Source organism: Balaenoptera physalus, assembly GCF_965194825.1.
Source record: "Balaenoptera physalus genome assembly, chromosome: 17".
Classification (NCBI taxonomy): Eukaryota; Metazoa; Chordata; class Mammalia; order Artiodactyla; family Balaenopteridae; genus Balaenoptera; species Balaenoptera physalus.
This window is the reverse complement of record NC_138895.1, coordinates 68,464,230-68,490,031: the sequence shown is the minus strand read 5'-3', so window position 1 is coordinate 68,490,031 and position 25,802 is coordinate 68,464,230. Positions and strand designations below refer to the sequence as shown.

At 36.3% G+C, this 25,802-nt stretch overlaps 1 pseudogene across 1 annotated transcript in view; it reads left to right on the top strand.

The window, feature by feature from the left end:
* The window catches only part of LOC309646756 (metalloendopeptidase OMA1, mitochondrial pseudogene), a 42,507-nt pseudogene that overhangs the window by 727 nt on the left and 15,978 nt on the right, over positions 1–25,802 (top strand). The window contains exon 2 of the transcript in view: positions 853–983. The product of the transcript in view is annotated as a metalloendopeptidase OMA1, mitochondrial pseudogene (transcript). The remainder of the gene's footprint in view (positions 1–852; positions 984–25,802) is intronic.

The window sequence follows — 25,802 nt, the reverse complement described above, 5'->3', positions numbered from 1 at the left end:
ATGGACCAATTTGGTAAAATTATGCAGGTGGATTATAGAAAATGTTAATGAGGATATGGCGCAATGGGGAACTATTACCCATTGCTAGTGGGGCATACGTTGCTACAACTATTCTGGGGAAAAAGTGGAATTACCTAGTAAATTTGAACATGTACATGCCATGATACACAGGAGCTCCTCTCTTTGGTACATATCCTGGGTAAACTTGCAGGGAGATTTTTTTCATGGATCAGGAGCCAGACATCCGAATATTCACAGCAACGGTGTCATTATTAGTAAATACTGGGAAAACCCTAATTGCCCCGCACAGCTACATGAGTAAATAAACGGAAGCATTCGTGAAATGAAATAGTAATTGCAGGAAACAGGAATTTATCCATTAGTAGCAGGAATGAATCTCAAACATACGATGGCTAAAATAAGTGTGTAAGATTATCCTACTTACATAAAAGGTTAAAACCAACCAAAACGAAATAATTTATTAAATACAAATACATAGTAGGTGGTAAAACTACAGAGAAAAGCCAGGAAAAGATTGAGACAAAATTCAGGATTAGGGTTACCTCTTGTAGGGAGGAAAAGAGATGAGTAAAGATAGCTTAATGGCTACAAAACTGTTGGCTTGGTATTGGCTACACAAGTATTTGTTTTATTATTATTATGTAACCATTCAAATGAGTCCCATATGCTTTTTAATTGTTGATATATTTCAATATAAAAATGCCCCCAAAATCAGTAAGCTGGAGAAGAGAAAGGACAACACAAGTAGTAGAGTGGGAAGATAAGACATATATATATCCTACTGGATGACGCAAGCATCACTCTGTTAACTCAATTGTGCTACCTCTCAAGGATGAGATATCTCTCAAGGAAGTTGCTATCTCTCAAGAAAGTTCTTTTGTGGCCCAGCCATCCCGTCATCCCACTCAGCCGCAGTCCACACGTTCCAGGTTAACGACATTAGTGTTTCACGAGAAACCATGGCAAATAATCAGACTCTCCACTCTATTGTTTCTAACCAGCCTATCATGATCAGTTTCACTGGTGAGAATTATATGTATTCATTCAGTATACCATACAGGCACAATTATGGCTAAAGCAGATTATATAGGAGATAACGGGATCAGAATTAATTTTGCCTACTCTGACCATCAGAATTTTGGTCTTACCTGTTAGGAAGATGGGTTTGAATCTGGATCCAATGCTAATTTGCTATCTTATATTTGGTAATTTAATCTACTTATGTGAACTAGAATCCTCATTTGTAAATGGGGTTTCCTAATTCCAAACTCTTAGTGCTGCGGTGAGAATGCATACAAAACCACAGAGCACGTTATCTGGCAAAACTTAAGTCACAGCTTTAAAAGGAACTGTCAGATGAGTCCCAACTAGCCTGTATATACACAGTATGTTTCATGGTGAGATTTTTTTTACTTTAGATTAATTGAACTTCACACTATGAATTGAGATTTTTATAAAGTCTACTATAGGGTTAATCTGTGTGTGTGTGTGTGTTCACAAAACAAAATATAAATGATATATAGTAGTAAATGTTTCAAATTGCTCAGCACTAAGAATTGTAACCCCTTTATCTTCTTCTACTTTGCACATTCTGCTACATTTCTTTATGCCTCAATTGTTTTTGCATTTCCAGTGCTGTTTTTATGTGTTAGAGCACATATGAGGGATTGCAGAGAATACTTAATCCTCTAGTTTGCAATCATTTGAAGTTCAGGCCTCATTCTCTGTCTTTAACTACTCTGGGGTCTTTGTTTAAAATTCACTGAATTTAAGAAGGTTCTCTCTGTCTTCAATACATTCGGCAGCATGTCTGCTGCCAATTACTTATCACCAGGGAATTGCATTGACTTGTGTCTGCTGTACTGATCTGCTCTCTCTCTTTCTGCATTACATCTTCATCTCTTAACAATGACCCCTCTGTTCTGTTTTTGAGCCAGGATGACTGGTTGAAGTTTATATCCATTCCTTTTGGCAGGAAAAAAATCTAAGAACTCTTCCTGTTACAGAGAATACCCTTTAAAAACTGGTAGACCCAGTTGTATACCCTTTAAAAACTGAGGATTTTACTTTCTAAATATTTTATAGTAATGATAGTGGAAGAAAAACAAGTACAACTCAGAATGACCCAAGGATTATTATTCTTTTCAAGTAAAAAAATAAAATTTGATTAAACTCTGTAATCCATACCTCCTGTGCCCGGCACAGTGTTTGCTATGTGGTCTGTTGTAAGGCAGCTATTTAACAGTATCCATTAGTTTGAATGAATTAATACATTTGCATGAATTAATAAAGCTAACACATATGTGAAGGGCAAGGGAAATATTTTATTCTCAACCTTGGCATGACCCCGAAAACCCTGATTATTGAGAAAAAATGTATGAGTCCCTAGGAATTCTGGTCAAGATAATCTTTTCAAAAAACTTTTGATTTGAGAATAGGTTTGTATTTGCAGAAAAGTTGCAGAGATAGGACAGAGTTCACATATAGCCGACACCTTATTTTCCCTGTTGTTAACATCGCTCATGAGTGTGATGCACTTGGCACAGCTAATGAACCTATATTCGTACATTATTACTAACTGAAGTTAACACCTAATTTGGATTTTCTTCTTTTTTAGTTACTATGTTCCAAGATCCTACCAAATGACTCCTCCTTCAAAAGGACACAGTGATACTTTGATTCCTATTTCATTGGTAAAAGCCACCTTTGCAACCATACCTTACTCTGGGAAGACAGAGGACTGCAATTTTACAAAGCTTATGAAAGAAAAATATTTTGGTCAACAGTATTAAATGGTTTCTATAATTAATAGTAATTCACATATATACGGCATTTTTACAGCTCAGAAAGTTGTTCCAGGATGTTTATCAACGTCCATTTTAAGGTCAGAGATAAAGTAGCAGAGACTTTGGAAACATAAGAATCCCAGGTTAAATAACTTGTCCAGAGTTACACAGCCAACAGATAGCCAACCAAAATTCAAACCCAAACCTTTTGACAATGATCGATAAAAATATTCTTCCCAGTAAACCACAAATGCCTCCTGCTTTTGTTTGCAACTTCTGATTCTCATTCACCTCGCCAAAAGAAATCCAAGGCCCTACAGCAGGGATCAGTGAACTTTTGCGTGCAGAGGCAGACAGTAAATTGTTGAGGTAGTGCTGGCTACATGATCTCTTTCAAGACTATTCAATTTTGGCATTGTATATCAAAAATTGCAGTAGAAAAAACATTAGCAAATGAATGTGTCCCAATAAAACTTTATTTACAAAAGCAGAGGGTGAGCTGTATTTAGAACACAGACCATAATTTGCCAACTGCTGCCCTAGAAGCTGGAGGAATCTACACAACAATCTGTGATATATTGACATATACAGTCTGTGATAGATACAATTCAAAAGTGGTCGATTTGCTCATCTCGTTGTTCTTTAAAACTCTTTCTTCATGAATGCTTTTTAAATTAAGGGTTGCGTCATAAAAAATAGTTTCTGTTCTTTGTTAATCTCCTGTTAACGTCATTTTGTATCTCACTGTAACTTATGATTTTCTCTGGCCTAACAGGATTGCTTAGTTGCTCCTTAAGAAGGAAAGTATATGCAGATCAAAGTATTGGGCTGGCCAAAAAGTCCGTTCGGGTTTTCATAACATCTTACTAAACACTCGAACGAACTTTTTGGCCAGCCCAATATTTTTGCAGCTATACTTAGGGATACAGGAAGTTGAAATAAGATAGATATAGGGCGAGGGTCAATTAAAACTACAAAGGATTAGCAATGCACATTGTTGAAGTTTCCAAAAAATGAATCATAACTCTTAAAGTCTTTCCATACTGATCTGTGCTTTTTACCCAAAGATGCATTCCATGTTTTTGCTAATATACCCTACACTGAAATATCTCATAATGTGGCACTTCGACAAAAAGTGTCCAACCTTTCCTTTTATTTTTTTATGTGATTTAAAAAAATATATAGCTATAAATCCTGTGTGGTCTTTATCATATACATCATATCAACAAATGATGGGAGACGCCAAAAACCATGCTATAGGGGATTTTTGAAAGGCTTTCAGGCTGTATTTATATAAATTACTTTCCCCTCTATGTAATCACAATAAAGGAGTTGGATTGAAACTTTAAAATATTTTTAACTATGGGGATACATTTATATACAGTTTGTGAATAACAGTATGCTTATATGTAAATAATACATGTTTATATATTTCTATGTATATGAGTACCTACATATCTATACATAAAGTTAGGAGTTTAAAAGGAAACCAGTTGGTGGGGTGTAAAACCTAAGATTTCCAAGTGTTCCCCATATGTGTAGGCTGCACCTAACACGACAAAACATTTTATAATGATTAATGAACAGGAGAATATTCACTTTTTAAGGAGTTTCCTTGACTCACTAAGGGCTGTATTTAAGCTCCTCTTATATTCTGATACTTGTTCAAGTGACTGAATAGAGCCCCTTTAGGACTTGGTCTAAAAATCCAACTATACAATTTGGTGGATCAAAATTGGCCTCAAGTTCTTTGCAGCTCCTCACAAGAAGTCTCTTTTCTCAGCCCTTGACTTTGGTTTGGCCTTGTGATATGCTGTGACCAGTAGAATACAGTGGAAGTGATTTTGTACAACTTCTGAGAAGGGCATCAAGAGTCCTTGTAGCTTCTGCACTTGCATTCTTGGAACAGTGAGACCATGTGGAGGGAGAGGCCAGACATCACTTAGCCCCAATCACCAGACATATGAGTGAAGCCTTCTTGGACCATCCGGCTCCTGGTAATTAACCAGATGGCTGAAGTCACATATGTGACCCCAGGTGACCCTAGCAGAGGAACCACACAGCAGACCCATCCTACTGAATGGTGAGACATTTGTTATTGTTTTAAGACATATATGTTGAAAAGCAAAATATGATATTTTGAGAAAACCCCTAAACATGATCAGTTTCTGAATTAAGAATATATGAATAGGAGAGTTTGTGTTTCTTTGTTTGTATGTATTTGCCTACAAATACATGGGTATTGTGTGTGACTAAAAATAATGGAGGAACACAGTTAATATTTATTGAGCACCTGATGTGTGCAAGGCATTGTGAGATATGTTTATTTAAACCACTACACTGTATGTGTCTATTCTGATTATGGTATCAGTGTTAACCAAAGAATGAGTAAATTTCCCTCTTCCACTTTGGCACATGAACTGTTTAATTTTCTGTGTCAACCAGAGAAGAGAACAACATGGAAATAATCAGAAGAAAATATTTACCTTCATAAAAAAATTTTAAAACTATTGCCAAACATAATAGGCAAAATTAAATGATAGATAAATTAAGGGGGAATATTTGCAACTTGTATCTCAAAAATCCAATGTTCACAGCTTTTAAAATTTTTTCTAAAACGATAGGTGAAATTCAAGCACCCAATAACGTGGAAAAATGCTACTACTAAAATTACAACATACTGATATCTAACGAAGGATGTGCATTCAAGAAAAAAAAATCTTGAAGCCAAAATTGACATTATATATTTACTGACAAGGACTATTTTGTTAATTCATCCATTCATTCAAATGACATTGTACAATGCTAATATCAGGAACTTTGAAGTGAGCAAAACATAATTCTTCCCTGAATTTGTCCAGAGACAAGTTGGAGGAGACAGAAAAACAAAATGATCAACATAATATAGTGGGTTGGTACTAAACTGTTCAGCTATGCAAAGAGTATTAAAGAATTTGAGAAACTGCAAGGAAATAACAGAGAAGGCTTCTTACAGGAGACAAAGCCAGCATTTTCTTAAAGAACAAGTTAGAATTTTCCAGATGAAGGAAGTGCCAGGGAAGGTAAGGAAGTTATTTGAGGGAAAGTAGTGATCATATGCAAAGGTTAAGAAGAGAAATAGCATACTACATGCAGGGTAATATAAGAAGTGTGATAAGTAGCAGAGCTGAAGAGACTAGAAGGAAAACTGAAGAGATGTACTATATACATTCAATATAGTTCCATTTGAAAGATTCTGGATTTAACCTGAAGGCAGGTGGGGGACTAGGGAGGGAAGAGCAACCAGCAGGTCTGTGACATGTTAAAACTGGATTTTAAATAAACCTTGTTCTCTGGAGGATGATTTTTAGGAGTAAAATTAGGAGCTAAGAGACCAATTCAGAAACTGTGGCAGTAGTCCAGAGAGGAAAGGTATAGATTTAAAAATGATGCTTGAGTTTAGAGCTCAGTGTATCCATACGCAACCATGAATCTTTTATTCCTTATAGTGGCAGACGGATCTAGATGATATCCATGATCTCTGCCTCCTGGTGGTTACAGCTTTGTGCAATCTCCTCCTATTGCATTTTGGGAGGGACCTGTGATTTGCTTCTAATCAATAAAAGATGGCGAAAGGGATGAATCTGACATCACTCCCATGATTATGTTAAAATATATGACTCTACTAGTCAACTGGCTCTAGAAATTCTCCTTGTCAACTTGATAAATTAAAAGACCATGTTGGAAAAACCCACATATCAAGGAACTATGAGAAGCCTTTAGGAACTGAGGACAGCCTCCAGCTGACAGCCAGCAAGAAGCTAGGGCCATCAATCCTACAAAAGGAAATACATTCTACCAAAAACCTGTGTGAACTTCTTCACAAATTGGAAGAAGTGGATTCTTCCCCAGTCTTTCCTCCAGATGAGAATGGAGCCCAGCTGACACCTTGATTACAGCCTTGCAGAAAACCCAGATAAGCTGCGCCCAGACTCCTGATCCACAGAAACTTTGGAATAGTAAAAGTGTGTTGTTTTAATCCCCTAAATTTGTGGTAATTTTTTTTTTGCAACACTAGATTACTAATGCAAGTATTTATTATAAAATTAAATGCATTTCTCTGTGTGGACAGGTCAGGTTCTTCAGAAAACAAAGTATTTCTGTAATCAATTTTTTAAATTTATATTTGCCCACTTAACTTCTAATGGTCTGCATAACTTGCCTATCTTTTGGCCCTCCATCATGGTTTGGCAACTCAGATCCAATTTATGGAGATTGCCCTCAGCAATATATTTATGTACTTTTGTTTTCAGTGCCAAAATCCCGAGTTCTTGAGTGATATTTCTGGGACTATGGCTTAGTTGTCAACCAAAATGCCTTTTCTCTATTGCTTTCATCTCATGCCAAGAAGGTAAAGTTTCCAAATTCCCCTGAATGCTTTGATAGATGTTAATTACAGTGAAGTCTATTAACATAAATCTAAATACCATTTCCAAAAGCAGTGTTGCCAAGTATTATCAGAAATCTCTGAGATATGTAGAGAACATACGTATCAACACCAAGGGGGGAAAGTGGGGGGTGGTTGGGTGGGATGAATCGGGAGATTGAGATTGACATATACACACTAATATGTATAAAATAGATAACTAATAAGAAAATGCCATATAAAAAATAATAATAAAATAAAATTAAAAAAAAAAAAAGAGATCTCTGAGAATCCAGGGGAAGTGGCTTCCAAAAGCAAAGTCCATTGAATGGACGTCTTTGTCAGTCAGCACCTTCTCAGGCAGCCTCTTTTTATATCAGCTTTGTTCAATCTCCTCTGAGTGGCATCCCTTCAGCCTTCTGATATTTTGTCCTAGTTGTGAAGCTCTTCTAAGATTCTGAGAAGATTATGAAAACTCAGATGCAAGACCACTATCATTTAATACTCACCTGTATCAAAAAGCTAGAAAGACAGAAATCTGTAGAAGGGAAGAAAAGGGGACACATATAGAACTCATTTCTCAGAAGGTTACCATCTCACTATCCTTGGACTATTACAATGACCTTCTCTTAGAAGTGACCATACCCTAAATATCTCTGTAGCCCTGGTCCAAGGCACAATAACTGATAATATTAGGCAATATAGTGTTTCTTTATTTGTGGTCAGAGAATGGAAAATTTTACAGAATGAAGGTTATAGTCTTCTCCAACTATATGAGAATTCTGTATTTCTCAGGCACAGCCATAGGTGTTGATTCTGGTTTCATGAAAGACATAAACTTTGAACTGGGTTTCATGTGATGAGTAAGATTTAGAGAGGGGGCTGGTTTGGGAAGATTATATTAAGTGGAATAAGTATTCATAAGACAACAGATTGTATACATAATGAAGGAGGGCTGGTATAGTCAAGGAGTTTAGGATGAGGGCAGTGTCGATGGTCAAAGACAGGGAGGGACTCTGCCTTATTTGAATGTAATATCATAATTCCAAAGAAGTGGAAATTTTAAAGTGAGGTTATAATTGATTAGAGGGAATTTAAAACACCTCAGTGAGAATTATGAGCTTGATATGGAGTATCTCTCCTTAAATTTTACTTTTCCTAGGAAGACTTTCCTGTTTGATTTAAGAGCTACTCCTTCATTCTCCCATAGTTGTGTTTTTCACAAGATAATGTAAATGTCAATTTACTTGCCTTTCTCCCCCAGTGAATTATAAGCAACTCAAGGGCAGAGATAATGTTTCCTTTAGTCAAAAAAATAATAAAAAGGGAGGAAAGCAGACAGGTAGGAAGATAAAAAGAAAAGAAAGATAGAAGATACTATACTTCAGAGTCAAAAAAACCTTTAATGACATGCCACATGCTAGCTTAGTTCTTAAGAAAGCCAATCAAACAGTAATCCTTAGTTTTTTCATCTAAAAAATAGAGTTAATAATAGCTACCCAATCACCTTCAACAGATCACTGTGAGGGTCAAAAGAGACAATGAATATAAAAGCACTTTGGAAAGTATAAAACTATCCAAAGTAACTTGCTCTTTCCAGGCTTCTCAGTAAAGTAATGCCATTATAAATGCAGTTTTGAGAAAACTAATATGCTATGGGAAAGAAAGACAACTCTAGTTTCGTGGATAGTCATGAAGATGCTGTTTATAATATAAAATGTTGGAAATACGCTTAATGATCAACGGTAGGGAACTGCTTAAATAAACATCCAGTTAGTCAAAAGTTAGAGTACTGTATAGCCAAAATAATGGTGTAGAAGAATTTTAAATTGTATGGGAAATTGGTAATACCATACAAAAAAGGTTTCAAAATACTACTTACAAGTGACCATGTATATATATATATATGTACATGTTTGAGCTCACATAGATGTCTGTATATGCAAAGACATGCAAACAAATGTAACAAAATAGAAATATTAACATTATAGATTAGTTGTACTATTTTTGCATATATATTTTTAATAAACAGTTTGTAAGTTGTAAGTAACAGAACACATTCCCCCCATGCAGCATCAGTCATCCCCTCATGTACCATCAGCTGACGTTAATTTCATACCCATATCTTAGCTTTTGAAGAGACTGGGAAAGGAAGAAGCTATCCTTTTTAGCTTCTATGTGGAATGAAGGCTATTTCAGAAAAGAGGATGGGGATGACTGCTCTATGAGCAATTAATGTTCTCTACCACAAAAATGTCATAATTACGTTACAAACATATTTTAAAAAGAAAACGGAATCTAGTAGCAGATATAAGAGAGAGATTACAACAGATTCTCCATTTCCACCTTGGGCCAGTCACCTATATTCTCAAATTGACTCTCTAGAGCAGCGAGTTGAAGGAGTACTGGGAGAGAAGTCATAAGACTTGAGTTTCAGCCAACTCTCAACCCTCAATTAGTTGTATGACTTGAGGCATATTCGTTAAAGTTGTTTATTTTCTCATCTATATAGAGTAAAAGTCCCTTCTGACTCTGAAATTGTTTGTTTCTATGAATGTGGGAATATATTCTTCTGGCCAGAGACAGTCATATATTCTTAAAATGTTAAAAGATTAACATTCCCCTCCTCATTTATTCAGAAAACAAGGAGTGTCTAACTCTTTTCAAAGAACAAAGGGACTTGTTCTGAGACAAGCAGAAAAAAGAAAAGCTGTAATATGTTGCTTCATGTGTTATGGTTTGTTAACTAGTTTATACTTCACAACAACCTTGTGAATTTAAAAAAATAACATTTGCCATTTTATACATGAGGAAAGGAGACCCAGGGAAGTGAAATAATTAGGAAATAGTTGAAAAGCATTTATACCCAGGTACATCTGATTCCAAAGTCAATGCTTTTCCCACTAATCATGATACTATGTTTCTGAACTTGTTTTAAATAACTTTAAACTTATAAGGGCAGATGTCTGTCTCGCATGGGTACTGGAATGTACTTAATAAATATTTGTTTAAGAAAATGATGAAAGAAAGAGAGAGAGAAGAGAGGAGAGAGAAAGGGAAGGAGGAAGGAAGGAAAAAAGAAAGGAAGAAAAGCAAAAAAGCTTTCAGGACAATAATGATTCAAATGCTTCTTTAGCAGAAATAGATGGGTAAATTGAGGTTGAATTAGTTTCATTGTTCAGCATTTTCCACATACGTTTGATGTCAGTTTCTTCCCCTTTTCTAATGGGGTCTATGGTGGGAGGCCAAGGGGAAGGTTGGTGATTGTATTTAATTATGTTCAAAGAAAGTTACAGAATACTCAGCAGATGTTAGGTTTGCAGCTGGAATCCCATAACAAATGCTGCTCTACTATCTCGCCTTCCACATTATTGCACCAAAGCAGGGCTCAGAAAATGCCCAGCAGACCCATTGGCTGGGGCTGAGTGAGAAAAGATAACAAATCTTAAGGAAACATGTTGCCTATTATTCCTCATTATGAGAGCTGCCAGGGTGTACACTGAGCAGGCCTCCGGCTGATACCAGGACACAAAGGATTTTAATGCATCCCACACAAGGATGTCATTTGCAATCTGGAGCAAGAAAAGAGATTGAAGCCTTGGAAGGTGGGCCTTGTTTCTTGATACTGTATATCCCAAGGAGGACAAATAACAAACACAGTTTGCTTTCCCAGGCCCCATAGGCATTCAAAGGAAGCCTGCTGACTGCAATTAGGATACCCCAGATTTTAAAAACTAACCTTCTCAGCAGGCAGTGGGATTCTATCATGGATGATACGGTTTGGGCATGTTTCAGATTTACCATGGAGGCAGACTCATTGAAGGAGATGACAAGGAAGAAAACCCTAATGACTTAAAATTCACAGCCTCTTCAAGGGGGTCTCCGCTGTTGCCTCCCAGATAGAATAGGGTAGTTTCACACTTTGTAAAGAAATAAATATGATCCTCTTTGTAGTCTCATAAAACTACAGGCCCACCTAAGAGATCACCTACACACGGCTCTCCTATGAGCTAACATGTCCTCTGTCTCTCCACCTAAAGGCTTATCTAATGAGAATGCTCTTAGTTTAGGTCAAGCCAGAAGTTCTGGGAAGTTAATGCCCTAGGAATTACCCACAGTGGATGAAGAGTAGAGAGTGTAGATGAATGCTCCAGATTCCTCACACTTGGTAGGGCAACACTATGGTCTATTCTGCATCTCCCAGTGAATCCCAAGCCAGATTGAGCCCTAGATGTCAAAGTGGTAACCAACTCATTTTGACATCCACTAATGGCTTTCCTCCTTTCCCTTTCTCCCCTCTCCATTCCCTCACCTTGATTCCTGAGGTTGCATCCCAAATAAATTACTTGTAACAGAATCCTTGTCTCAGGCTCTGCTTTTGAGGGAAATCAAATTTAGGGACTTGGCCAGAAGATTTCAGGATCTCCTTCAATGCTTCCACGTACGAACTGTTGGAATGAGTAGAAAAATCTCAGAATGATATTTGTGATTCTTCTTGGCCTAAACTAATTTACAGACTGATGTATAACCCTTCTTTCTCCACAACATACCAGTTCCAGAATATTCTTTATAATTGCATTATTTTAAGCCTTAATATGTGGACTTCCTTCAATCTGAATTCCTTACTCAACAGATTTATATTTTTTCTTCTTTTCCTTTCTTAAGTGATTTTATACTCAATTCAGTTTTTTTTTAAATTTTATTTATTTATTTTTGGTTGTATTGGGTCTTCGTTTCTGTACATGGGCTTTCTCTAGTTGCAGCGAGCGGAGGCCACTCTTCATCGCGGTGCGCGGGCCTCTCACTGTCGCACCCTCTCTTGTTGCAGAGCACAAGCTCCAGACATGCAGGCTCAGTAGTTGTGGCTCATGGGCCTAGTTGCTCCGCGGCATGTGGGATCTTCCCAGACCAGGGCTCGAACCTGTGTCCCCTGCATTGGCAGGCAGACTCTCAACTACCGCGCCACCAGGGAAGCCCCTCAATTCAGTTTTTTATACTTCCAAAAATAGAGTGGCATTCTCCCCCTTGAAGTTTTCAGAACATTTTGTGGACCCCTCTGTTAAAAGCATTACAGCCTACACCACTAAACTATGAACAACCGCAGAAGAGATGCTGTCTTTTTCTTATCTTTGTATTCTCAGTTTCTATCACTGTGCCTAATACTTAATAAATGCCCAATCAAAATGTGTTGTCTAAAAAACTAAATTAAAAAAGAAATGAAATATCAATACTTCATTTTCAAGAACAGATGTTTGACGATTCTGCTACTTTCCTCTCCCATTCTAGGTAAGGGGAAAAAAATAAAATTTTCCATCCTAGGTTATCTAGGCAGTTAATAATTTTTTTCTCAAGGATAGTTGAAATATAAAATATTACTATTTACCAGACTGGATGCTTTGTTGAAGGTTTGGTCTGAGTCTTCCTTTTATAGCATGTATTTCAAAGTGTAACATACTCTGTACTGGTGACCCTAATAGGGAGAGGTGATGCTAAAGCAATAAGCTTGGTAAGTGGAATATGAGGAAACAATGGGAGATTTGGAACTACAGTACCTGAAACCAGGTCTCCTGGTTTTGTTAGAGATTTTAATCAACTCACTTAAGATTTCTGCTTCTGTATCTATAAAATAGAGATAATATTTAATTTGCAGTGAATTTTGAGACTTTTAATGAAATATTATATGCAAATGCACTTGGTAAAATGTTATGTGACTACACACACATATATGTATATATATGTATAAATGTGTCTATATATATTACATATATTAACTTATTTATAATTTTTGTAATTTTAATGATAAATTCTATATGTAAAATAGACCTTCAGGAGCCAAAATGAACACCACAAAATGCAACCTGTAGATACAGGGCTTGATATGGAGCCAGAAATTTGGGTAGAATTTTTGCCTTTGTTCTAAATTGCAAATAAGTGAGAACCTATCCTAATTTTAAAGACCTCTGGAGAAGCAGGCACCTCCATTGCTCAAATATCCTCATAATTTGAATTGGGAAATTTAGGCACTATACACCTAAATATATAAAATAATATAAGCATATGTATTTTTTCAAAATATGCAGGGAAAAATTGCTGTGATCAGGATAACACAAACACAATTTTTTTGTTCTAAGAAAAGTTGATTCCAGGACTGATACTTGATACCTTCCTCACTCTCACAGAATAGTTCAAGTGGTTTCCCAGGGTGTTGCAAAATTTAATGCTTCTGGTTGTGATTATTTCCATGAAGAGGAATTGTTCCTGCAAGAACTGTGCCAGCAGTGCTATATGGCATGTGGGATTATGCAATCCCACACACTGACCAGAATGGGATATTTGTCTGCATATTCAGCAGTTAGGATTTATGGGACCCTATGTGTCATATGTCTACTCAAAGTTGAGTGATGCAATGGAATAGGGCAAACAGAAGTGCTCTGGGAGAGATGGGCACAGGAAAGAGAGCAGCCACAGGTACCATGAGTAAGTCCAGTCCATCAACATAACCACAGATGCAAAAAGTTAATTACAAAAACGGTTCTCAGGAAGCATTTATTATGAGATAGGGATTGGAGGAAATATATAGAGGGACTTACTGAGGGGATGGGAATCCAGAGCAAATAATAGTGAGGCATCTGGGTAGCTTGGTAGGTATCAAAGAAAATCTGCAATTGAGTAAAAATGCCTCAGGCATACGGGCAAGGAACCAGGGCCAGAGCTTTAGTTCCTGGAAGCTGGCTTGAAAAGAATAAATTCAGATCCCAGTTTTAGAGGTATAGGTCCCCAAATATAAAAACAAGTAGAAGATACAAAAGAGGAATCTGGTTTCCAAATATGAGGAACAAATAGGGACCATGTCTCAGAAGTAGAGTAGAACTGAGTACCCAATCAGAGCTGGAGGCTGAGTCCCAAGTTATATCTCTTCTATCTTGAGTTAGGAAAATCTCTAAAGACAGGTCAGGCCTCCAAGTGAGGCTGAAATTGTTCTGGATTTGGAAACCAGTGGTAAGTGAGGACTGGCAGCCAGGCAGAGATTTATATTGTGAGTAATGCAGGATGAAAATAACAATTGTCCATCAATGGTTAGAGAATCATCATGGCATAAGGCATTATCTGTGTCTTACTGATCAATCCTTTAGAATCACATTCTTTGAGAAATCAGATCTCCAGTGAATACATTCTCCTTTTAGGAGAGGCAGTTTCTTTTTCTCCAGAGTTTTGGGATTAGATCTCTATCAGGGGTCTTGAAGGCTAAAGTAATGACTTATTCAAATTTCATGGTGAAAATTATCCTTTCCCAAATCCAATTACATTCCAGCTGGCAAATAGCACTTGCTGTCTCAAAACCCAAACATTTGAAAGAAGACTTGAATTGGACATCTCCCTGCCTCTTAGGTCTGAAACCTTTCTTAGATAGCAGGTTAGAAAACACATTTTTGGCTGGACAAGATAAATATATTTTTTTAAACATCAAATCTCTGAAGTCATGTAAAGAAGACCAAATAAGATACGGAAGGCACAAAAGTCATGGTAGTTCTAATTTATGCAATAATTATGTATCACCTGCAATGTTAAGACCAATGAAACCAAGGATATGTTGTTTGTAAACTGTATGTTTTGACTCTAAATATCAAACTGACAATTCATTTATTTTTAAGTTGGTTGATCACTTAATTGGACGGTTCAGTTGTCCAAAGGCTGGTTTGAATGGAGCTGTTGCTTCAACATTACATAGACACAGGGACTGGAAAGAAAAAAACTGAAATTAACATGCTCACACTTAATCTTGACCATTCTTTAAGGATTTCTCTCTTAGGTTTTGTAGGAAACACTGCTACAAGAAACCCTCAGCTTGAGACTCTACTGAACTAATCAGTTAACAGAGTCACTAACTCTGTGAACACAAACAACTTCTGGTCCCTGATTTCATCATCTGTAAAATATAGATCGTAGTAACTACTACCAGGTTTGCCATGAGGATTACAGTAGGTGATGTACGCAAAGACATGCCAAACAGTAGGTGCCCATTACATGGCAGTTATTTTTCCTATTCTTGTTATTATTAAGCTAAGAAGCAGAGATCAGAGAGACACCATACACCAAGAACATTGAGAGTGGTTGCCTGAAATGACATGGGTTTACAATGCCCAATCTGTAATAATTAGTGAAAGGAGTTAGGAGACAGTTGACATCAGTAGGAGTAAAATGTGTTCCTTTGGATACATCTGGAATTCAGCTGTGGAAAAAGTCCATTTCCTTCCTCCCTTTTAAGGACACCCACATAAATATCAGACAAGGATTAGCCCAATATCCTCTTTCCCAGGTCTCATATGGCAGCAAATCTTTGCTAGAGGTTTCCTGCTGAAGTTTCCAAACCTGTTTACCTGTTTCCTGTTGGGAAAATATATCTGATAATATCCACCACTGTCTGAAATTCTCTTTTTTTTTTTTTATTCCAGCCACTGTGAGAGTCAGAGTTTGAGAGATTAGAAGATTAAAGGCAGTTTATTTCTTCTCAGATTCTTTGCCTGCAATTAAATTTAATAATCTAGTATGATAATTTTATGAGAAATCAAACTTACTCATAATGTAAATTTATATTCCTAAACCCCTATGGAAGCATTTTATCTAACACAAATATTAACCACTAATATAAAAATCTATTACATCATTTTATTTCTCTTTCCACCTCAATTTTTAAATGGATAAAATATTCTTTGTTACACTTTTCTGAAACTCTACATTTATTGACTCATTCAACAAATGTTTATTGGGTGACTAATATGCCTTAGGCACTGTGGGATCTTTTTTTTCTGGGAAACAATAACAGACAAGACAAATATCTTATCCTGTCTTCACGAAACTTAAAATCTAGCAAAAGAAAAATAAATGAAACAAGAAATCAACTTAATATGGCAGAAAGAATGCTTTTTATTAAAGCTAAGAAGTCAGGAAAAGGTGTTTTTCTGGTGGAGAGACTGCATTTATGTACAGAAATATAGATTTTTACATGACCTTACTATCCCAGGCAATCTACAGATTCAATGCAATCCTTATCAAAATACCAAAGGCACTTTTTCACAGAACTAGAACAAATAACTTGGAAATTTGTATGGAAACACAAAAGACCCCAAATAGCCAAAACAATCTTGAGAAAGAAGAACAAAGCTGGGGCTATCACACTCCCTGATTTCCCACTCTACTACAAAGTGACAGTAACCAAAAGAGTATGGTACTGGCACAAAAACGGACACATAGATCAGTGCAACAGAATAGAGAACCCAGAAATGAACCTACACTTACATGATCGATTAATCTATGGCCAGAAGGCAAGAATATACAATGGGGAAAAGACAGCCTCTCAAATAAAAGGTGTTGGGAAAACTGGACAGCTACATGCAAAAGAATAAAACTGTACTACTTTCTCACAACATGCACAAAAAGAACTTCAAATGGATGAAGGACTTAAATGTGGAACCTGAAACCATAAAAATCCTGAAAGAAAACATAGGCACTATGCTCTTTGACATCAGTCTTAGCAATTTTATTTTTTGATTTGTCTCCTCAGGCAAGAGAAACAAAAGCAAAAATAAACAAATGAGACTACATCAAACTAAAAAGGTTTTTCACAGCAAAGGAAATTATCAACAACACAAAAAGCTGCCTACCAAATGGGAGAAGATATTTGCAATTAATAAACCCAATAAGGGGTTAATATCCAAAATATACAAAGAACTCATATAACTCAACATCAAAAATCCAAACAACCTGATTAAAAAATGGGCAGAGAACTTGAGAAGACATTTTTCTAAAGAAGACATACAGATGGCCAACAGACACATGAAATGATGTTCAACATCACGTATCAGGAAAGTGCAAATCAGAACCAAAATGAGATATTACCTCACACCTGTCAGAATGGCTATTATCAAAAAGACAATAAATAACAAGTGTTGGTGAGGATGTGGAAAAAAGGAACCTTCAGGCACTGCTGGTTGGTATGTAAATTGGTGCAGCCCCTATGGAAAACAATATGGAGTTTCCTCAAAAGACTGTAAGTAAAATTGCCGTTGGATCCAGCAATTCCACTTCTGGGTACTTTTCCAAAGAAAACAAAAACACTGATTAGAAAAGATATATGCACACCTGTGTTCATTGCAGCATTTTTTTTTTAAACAATATCCAAGATATAAAAGCAACCTAAGTGCCCATCTATAAGTGAATGGATAAAGGAGATGAGATATATATATCTATATAGATATAGATATAGATATAGATATATACACATATACATCTATACACACACATATACACATATAATACATATGCATATATAAATATTATTCAGCCATAAAAAAAATAAATCTTGTCTTTTGCAACAGTTTGGATAGGCCCAAAATATCTAGTGCTAAGTGAAATAAGTCAGACAGAGAAAGACAAATACTGTATGATTTCACTTATATGTGGAATCTAAAAACAAAAAAAAATAACAAAACAGGAACAGACACATAGACACATAGAACAAACAGATGGTTGCCAGAAGAAAGGTGGGTGAGGGGAATGAGTGAAATAGGTGAGGGAGATTAAGAGATACAAACTTCTAGTTACAAAAAGAATGAGTCATGGGGATGAACTATACAGCATAGGGAAGACAGTCAATAATACTGTAAAAACTTTGTATAGGGACAGATGGTAACTATACTTATCGTGGTGATCCTTTATAATGTATAGAAATATTGAATCACTATGTTGTGCACCTGGAATTAACATAGCGTTGTAGGTCAATTCTACTTCAATTAAAAAAAGAGAAAGAAATAGCAGGTTACAGGATTTTGTGTGACTTTCCCTTTCTATGCTTTGGATTCTGTATTTGAAAAGGGGGATAATAATACTACACCTCAAAACATTTGGGGAAAATAATTGAGATAATACATATTTTAGGTACTCATTTTAGTCCATTATCATGATGGTAATGTTAACATATGATGATGCAATGCATAATCATATGAATTTTTATTATCCTCTGAGTAATTTGCAGCATTTGTATAAAGTGATATGTATTGACTTAGAAACATTGTTATCCTGTTAGCCAGGCTCCTCTAGTTACGGGATATGGACAGAAAGAACTTAGCACACTTTTCATCTCAATTGTTTTTTTTAACTTTTTAACTGAATTAATTATTCAAATGTTAATTGAACCTATTTTTTAAGACATTGTCTTAAGTGTTGAAGCAACTGCAATGTTAAATCACCAATGGCCATTCCCCTTAAGCCACTTGTAAACTGAAGTGTGAATTATAAAGGTATAAAAATTTCCAAATTATAAAGCAATATACAGTCAAATGCCATAAGAAGGCTAAAAGAAAACAAAGTTAAATCTCAGAATAGGGTTAAGAAGGAGTGATAAAATTCTGGTAATTCATAGTACCTGACCTAAATATTTCTCTTATACATATAGCTGATTCACTTTGTTGTACAGCAGAAACTAACACAACATTGTAAAGCAACTTTACTCCAGTAAAAAAAAAATTAACTTCTGAAAAACTTTCTTTTATTGTGAATACCTGGGCCCTCTATTAATGGGCCCTCCAGATGCAGAAATGATTGAAACAAGATTGCCCTTTGATAACTAAGCACTAAATCAACTCATTTGACTGTAGCAAAAGTATGACATTAGTTCAAAGTAATGTAAGAGCTAAAAATAGAATAAGTAGATCAAAAGAGGAATCAAAGGAAAAGGAGGCAAAAAACATGAAGTGGAAACAGTGTAGAAGTGAAGGGAAATCCTTAGCCTTTGTTTTCACTTTGAGTTTTTTTTATCCTCATGATTAAGCCACTCCAAATCTGGAAGTGGAGATAGCTTACCATAGTGACAATGATTTTAGCTAAAGATGGACTATTGCTTATCTGCTCCTATTGCCAAGAGAATCACATTGTGAGATGTACCACGTGATGCCTGAATCATCAAACTCCTTACATCTGATTCCATGTTCATGAAGCAACTTCTGATTAAGATTTGGCTTCCGGTGTACATCTGCCTACAGGGACTCATGGGGCTGATTATATACACTTTGAGTATATCCAGTTCTCATAAAACTGTGCAGTAGCTTCTGATTACAATTTGGCATCCTGTTTATCTTGACTCTGCAAAGAAAATAAATTGGTTACATGAACTTGAGTGTCTCTGATTGTGTGACAGTGACTTCTCATTGTAAACTCAAAAATTGACATTGTTTTTATACACCAACCTCGTGATCTTGGACCATTTTAATCTATCTCAACAGATGTGTCTGTTCTTTGTGTGATGATGACAAAAGTAGATATATGAGCCTGCAATACTGAGATTCTGAGACATGGTACATTCAGTAGAGTATATACCTTTTCCTTATAGAAATGATAAGCCAGGATTTTGCTGTTGTGACAAGACCATGATGTTGCTTACGAGGATTTTCTTTTAGCTGAAACTTCAGTTCTATCTGGTTTAAGAACTTTTTAGCCTTCCCCAAAATACTTGGTAGAAGCCATGGTTTTTTTGTTAGAGCACAAGGTAATGTCCTGTAATTACAGTGGATTAAATAAGATAAAAAATTCTTTCCCTTAGATGTAACAGCCCCAAAGTAGGTGGTTGGTCCAATGTGAGTAAATGTTTCCACTTCACCAGGTTATCCAAGGATCCAGACTTGTGCCCTGGCTCTGCTCTACAGAGGCTGGTTCCACTGTTGCCATTCTACATTTCCCACAGGAGGTAGGAAGGAGGCAAAAAGGGTATTAAGGTAAGCAACTATGTAGTTTTGTGACATTAAACTAAATTTAGCTAAGATTCAATTCCTACTTCGGGCTAAGGAAAAGAAGTATACCTATATTGTAAGATTTTTCATGAAGATTAAATAAGTTTATACATTATATGCTTTAGCAAGAGTATCTGACTACATAGCAAGCACTGCAGAAGTTATTATTACCCTTAGTTTATTGTTTTGAAATTGGGTTAATAAGAATAGAGATTTGAATGAGAAAATGGACGTGCAGCTTTGAGTAAATTTCAAACAGTAATATAGTTGTTACTGTTATATTTGGAAAAGCAGTTACAGGTGTTCTCGGTGAATTTAAGGTTCTTGCCTCGTTGCGAAAGAATTTGGAGACGAAGTGATAGGTAAGAAGTGGATTTATTTAGAGAGAAACACACTCCGCAAACAGAGTGTGGGCCATCTCAGAAGGTTAGAGAGCCTCAAAATATGCTGTGGTTAGTTTTTATGGGCTGGGTAATTTCATAGGCAAGTGGGAGGATTATTCCAATTATTTCGGGGAAGAGGGCAGGGATTTGCAGGAACTGGGCCACTGCCCACTTTTTGGCCTTTTGTGGTTAGCTCTGAACTGTCATGGCACTGGTGGGTGTGTCAGTTAGCATGCTAACGTATTACAATGAGTGTATAATGAGGCTCAAGGTCTACTGGAAGTCAAATCTTCTGCCATCACAGACCCAGTTGGTTCTAACCAGTCCTGGTCACGGCCTAGGGCTGTATCATTCTTTTAAAGGTTGTGCCCTGCCCTCTTCCCTACTGTTTCACAGGTATCCCCCTCTTTTTGTAGGTTTGCTTTACACCACTTTGCTTTTATGAAATATCTGCATTAGCACCTATTTTCACTAACTGAAAGAAAGGGCATCCAAAGGGCATCTTCACTTTTACAAAAAACAAAAGGCAAAAAGTGAAAATAGTGTTCAGCATTTGTTTTGCAGGGAGCTGCTATACAGGCAGCACACAACCTGTGCAGTGAGATTGGTCCCGCCAAGCTCCTTCCCCGGGGAACTTCCCTCAGCATCTCAGCACTGAGCTGCCGTAGCTTTAAGCTGTGTCTGTGGGCATTTGTGCTTTATCTCAATTTATTTTGTGTATTCGTTAGCAAGGGGCGTCCATAAGGTAATTGCTTATTCACTTTATGCCATTTTGGCTCAGGAAAGGTTTCATAGGAACTCTCTACTTTCGGATAGTGGGGGAAATCTGTATTATCACATCCTTTTTCATATATTATATAGGTTCATATATATATATAATATATGTGAGGCTAAATTTAATGACTATTATCCACATATTCCCCATACATTAAGTTGTAATGTCTTTAATATTAGTGTTTTACCATAAGTGATATTTATTTTTTTCTCTTACTGAATTTGTTCCCTTTTTTTGCAAAAAGTTAACCCCTGCTTCCTAATGCTTTGTTTCTCTTCCTCTTCTCCCTCCCTCTCTCTCCCTTTCTACTTCTCTCTCCCTTTCTCTCTCATTCTTTCTCAACACACACACTTACACACACACATGTGCGTGTGCACAGTTGCACTGCAATACAGTCAGAAAAGGTATCTCAGATTTCTTTCAGAAATATTTATGATTAGGAATAAACTGGGGACTGACATGATTCTAAAGACCACCAGAATGACAAATGTAGTCAGAAAAATTGCTCTGGAAATTCTAGAATTTTTAGGATGTTTTCAAAATGGCATTTGATTGTATTTTGATTGTTATGTATTGTTAAGTCCATAAGTATTTATCAAGCATCTACAATGAGCCAATATTTATGTTCAAGACTGGAAATTCAATGGTGAGAAACACCTGGCAGTGCCCTTGCTCTCTTGGAGCATATGGTCTAGTGGGGATACAGATATTAATGAGAGAATAATACATGAGAAGGTAAAATTATAATCAATGGGCATAAAGTTTCAATCAAGCAAAATAAATAAGCTCTAGAGATCTGCTGTTCAACATTATACCTCTAGTAAACAATAATACATTGTACACTTAAATATTTACTAAGAAGGTCGGTGTGAAGTTGTGTTCTTTCTACAATTATTTTTTAAATTAACGTGTAAAACCTGACATTAGAGAAGTCCTATTTGCATTCCATTCCACAGACCATGTAAAGGCATGGGTATTAAACGTAGATTGAAGGTTCAGGGACCTCTCTAAGGAAGGGCAACTGAGCAGAAATCTTAAGTAAGAAGAGGTTTTTTTCTATTGGTTTTTACTTAAAGAATGCAAAGGAAGAGTGAGGAAGAATGTTCCTGATGATAGCCTTGGGGTCAGGAAACATGTTGCATATTACCTTTTTTTTTTTTTTTTAACATCTTTATTGGAGTGTAATTGCTTTACAGTGTTTTGTTGGTTTCTGCTGTATAACAAAGTGAATCAGCTATATGTATACATATTTCCCCATATACCCTCCCTCCCACCCTCCCTCTCCCACCCCTCTAGGTGGTCACAAAGCACCAAGCTGATCTCCCTGTGTGTTGCCTATTATCTTCCAGATTGTTTTTATCTATGGTTATTTATACATAAGTACATATTATACTATATATTCTATCTTGTAACCTGGATAATAGACACTATCTATAAATACAAGGCCCTAGTTTCTTCACCTATAAATTGAGGGGTTACACAAACTGTTTCCTTAAGTGTCTTTCAGGTTTAAAACCTAAAATTTCATGACTTTGTAAGTTTTCACAGATCATGCAAAAAAAAAAAGTCATATTGGAAGAACAATACATGTTAGACTCTTCTTCCACTAAATATCAAATGTAAGCTATGAGAGTACTGTGCAGTCATTATCAATATCGGACCATCAAATTAAAACACATTTTCCCAAAATATCTCCTGTTTTATGTCCTGTTCTCACATCCTAAACTCACATACAAATGCAACAATTCCTAATAATGGGATCAATAAATGCTTAGTAATTAAATGATAGCAATAAAAATAAAATTATATTAACATAGGAAAATATGATAAATAAAATATATTTATTATAAATATAAAAATTAATAACCTAATTAAGATTGTGTGTTAAAAGAATGTAAGACTCACAAAGATAATTTCCGGGACTTTGGCAGAATTGAGAAGAAAATAAATTATTTTGGGTAAGGCAGGATAAAAAATACTTTGTAGAAGGCAATTTTCATATACTATTTCATTTGATCTCCACCAATTCAGTGAAGTATGTACTATGATTACTTATTTTAAAAATATGGACATTTTTATTCTGATGGATTATCTAGTCCAAAGCAATGCTAAATTCAGGAATTTAAACCCTAGTGAATCCTTGAATTGAATCAATTGCTGTCTGATTCAAGTATCTTCTTTCCACTTAATTCCTACTTTGCAACCTATACTTACATTCTGAAAGTGTTAACTCCTTCTTTCAATATTCTCTTCTCCACTAAAGATTTTCATTTTCCTCTCTCATTAAAAATTGTTTTTTGGAAAGGAGCAATTAAATCTCTACGTTTGTAACCAGAAGAACAATCAAGCAAACCTGTTGATATTGAAGTTCCATTAATATCGTCTCAATACCACCATTTCAAAAGACCAGAAAATTATCTGCAGGACATGTGTTCATGTTGGTATACTTAAAGCCACACCCCTTGGGCAGCTGCCCAATCTACACAGATGTGCAAAAACTCACAAGGTCCACCAAGAAAAGTACCCAAGCCATCTCGATCAAGTTTAACTTTTGTAGCCAGCTTTCCAGGCTTTCAGGGTGATCTCTTGCCCTTTATGGATAAAGTTTGACTAAAGCTTAACTAAATACTTGCTGGACAGAATCAGTCTCAATCTTTGACAATTATAGGGGCCTTTCTGGCCCCCGAGATGATGATGATGGTGATAAGCAGATAAGATAGATAGATAGATAGATAGATAGATAGATAGATAGATAGATGATACAATTTGCAGATCAATAAACTTATTTATAGGGTCATGCTGATTTGAATTGCTTGGCCATTATCACTACAATTAGCAGCAGCAATATCACCTCCATCATGATCATCAACATCTTCAGCACTCCATAAATTCGCAGATCACTGGGTTATTTATAAAGTATCTTCATATATGCTATCTTGTTTCCTTTTTTTACCCTGGTCAGTAATTACATAAATTAGTCAAGATAATATTTTCATTTTACAGGGAAGAAAACTTATTCATGGTAGGTGAAACGGATTGTCTAAGTTCACAAAGATGAGTAAAATAGATACAGCATAGTATAGCTAGCATAACATAGATAGCAAAATAAATTTTCTAATTCAAGTCATGTAACTCTAGATCTCATGCCACATGACGTGTTTTTAAAATTATCATCTATATACTATTTATCTCCTTAATGTAACTACTCTATTAAAGACTTATTGCAGTTCCTATAATGTTATTTATACTTTCTAAGTCATTTTAAAACTAATCTTCTCATGGCATGCTTTAAACATCATTAGATATGTATTTATGGTATGGTCATCATATGGTATGGTCATATGGTAAGTATGGTCATCTTCTGATCCACAGCTATGCCCTTCTCTTATTGTCTTCAATTATTTTTGCAAATTATTTTGGTGTTCTAAGACCCACTTCCCATATGGTGGTGGTGGGGTTCCCTCACACTTCCAATAAGCAATTCTGGGACACCAGCAGGGTGTCCAAGAATTCAATCCAATTCTGACACTACCAACCCAGAGACAGCATCAGATTCCACAGCATATGTGTTCCATAGCCCCTCCACCCACACCCACACACTTCAGACACCAGTCTCAAGCCCAGGTTGTTATTTATACTTCTGACCAACTGGTTATAAATTTGAGGTTCCCACAACCCTCTCCTTGGGTTTAATTAATTTGCTAGAGCAGCTTACAAGACTCAGAGAGACATTTTGCTTACTAGATGATAGGTTTATTATAAAAGGATATAACTCGGGATTAGCCAGATGAAGGAGGGGCACAGAATGTGGTACAGGGAAAGGGTGTGGAGCTTCGATGCTCTCTCTAAGTGCACCACTCTCCCCCAGCTCCACAAAGTCACCAGCCAGGAAGCTCTCTAAACCCCCTACTTTGGGGTTTTTATAGGCCTTCATTACATAGGCATGATGAATTACATCATTGGCCATTAGGGGTTGATTCAATCTCTAGTCTTTCTCTCTCCCTAAAGGTCAGAGGGATGGGATTGAAAGTTCCAACCCTATAATCACATGATCGGATCCACTGGCAACCAGCTCTCATCCTTAAGTTCTTTCCAAAAGCCACCTCATTAACATAACAAAAGACGCTTTTATTGTTCTTATCACTTAGGAAGTTCAAGATTTTTATGGAGGTCTGTGCCAGAAGAGGGGACAAAGACCAAATAAGCATTTCTTTTTATAAATCACAATATCACAAAATACTCCCAACTTTTACCACCATGTGATTGGCATGACATCCCCAAAACTCTCCAAATGTCCACGTGAAATAAATGTCATGGTGTCAAGTAAGACCTCCATGACATTGAATCTAGACTCTGTACTTTAATAAATCTTTAGCAGCTTAAGTGAGGTTATACAAAGTCTAATTGAGAGCTACCTTAGCTACCAAGTTAGCTGTCCTACAGATCCCATTGTTATCCCCTGGAAAAAAATTAATAAAAAGAAACCTCAAGTAAATAGGGTTGGGAGACCAGGAGGGGGAGCTCTCACACCCTGTGAACATAGCAAAGCCCAACAGGAAGAAGAAAGACTCCTCTTCTTTCTTTACAAGGACTCAACCCATGAAAAGCCCTAGGCTCTTTGTCTAAGATAGACTTCCCAAATTCCTCTTC